This window comes from Propithecus coquereli, unplaced genomic scaffold, assembly GCF_000956105.1.
Source record: "Propithecus coquereli isolate 6110/MARCELLA unplaced genomic scaffold, Pcoq_1.0 Scaffold31, whole genome shotgun sequence".
Lineage (NCBI taxonomy): Eukaryota > Metazoa > Chordata > Mammalia > Primates > Indriidae > Propithecus > Propithecus coquereli.
The window spans coordinates 3326658-3328202 of NW_012148730.1; positions in this window are offsets into that span (position 1 = coordinate 3326658).

Consider the following 1545-nt stretch of genomic DNA (forward strand, 5'->3'; position numbering starts at 1 on the left):
ATACCTTTTAAAATTCCTCTTTCCAAAAGCCAACTATGGTATAAGAAATGCATAATCAAATTTCAAATTTACAAGTATATTGTTCTAGACATGTTTTAATTATGATAAACACCTTACTATACTTCACAAAAAACAGCAGCAAAATAAAGTGGGAGAAAATGAGATGTCTATATTCTTTTTGAAGCCCTTCCATATTCACTATCTCATTTGAACCTCTCCTGTGTAATTGGTAAGGCAGCTATTGATAAGATTTTATCATCTCTATTTATTCATACTAACTTGAAAATGAATAAAATTTCTGGATCAAGACACACCATACCTTCTTATAGCAATAACCAAACTGGTTCTCCATTGCCCCAAATATTTCTCCCCAGTGAAATATAATAAGCAGATGTGTTCTTCCACATACTAGAGACGAACCCAGAAAATAAGAATCTGGGAGCTTATATACACATTCTCCGCACCTGTCTTGAGAGAGGGATAGAAACGTAGCCTCTCTAATATAAACAAATTCTCCTCGGAAAGAGAAGGGGAGGACCCTGGGTTCTTAACCTTAGGAATGCACATAAATGCCCCCTGGGTGGGGAAGATAATTATTTCAGGCTTAACGACCCCTAAAATGGCTCTGAATCTCATCCAGTTTTGAAATGTAAGCACATACATCTGGGGAGGTAAATCTCTTACTATGTATTCGTTCATTCTTTAAGTTACAAAGCTTATCCTTTAGCCCAGGTGCCAGGAAAATTTTCCCAGAAAGCCCTAATTGCACAGAAACAAAAATATTTTCTCTGAAGACCCACAGTTATCACCACTCCCATTTTATGGATGGGAAAACAGGAGACCCAAAGAATTCAATTGACATTTTCATGGTCTCATTATTTAGAAATGAGAGGAATGGGCATTTAATAAGGGTCATTCTGACTTCAAGATTCATGCCTTTATACCACACTGGGTTAACAACTTTCTATAAAATTTTTAAATATGTACTAACTGGAAAATGAGTTATCTGTGCTCAACTTTTAAAAGAAAGTCAAAACACTTTGATCTTAACTAGCAAACACTTGAAATTAGCTGCATAGCTAAAATTGAGAGACTGTGAATATCAATTGATTTGGTGGGAATAAAAGAACCCCAAAATGCGTTTTTGAAGGCCTGGCAAAAGTGAGTGGAACAAAAGTGGAGGGCGGGGGCACAATGCTTATAAAAGTGAGAAAATAAGTGTTCTTCAGGGTGAGGACGACTTTGGATACGTGAGAAGGCTTCAGAAAATAAATGAAAATGTGCTTCGAACTAACAAACTTGGCCCACATAACCATTTTGCCTGTGGACCTCTATGCCAGTGAAAAGCACCATTGTCAAATGTATCGTGTGAGTTGCTTAGCACCTGGTATAATAAAACAATCCACACATAAGTTTCTCCAAGAAGCATAATTTCAGGCAACTTTATATAGCTAAATAACCATTTATCAGGAAAAGATATTATGCTGATATTTAATATCCGGGACACCACTCCCATATTTTTGTCAATGATTTTCAAAATTTTGA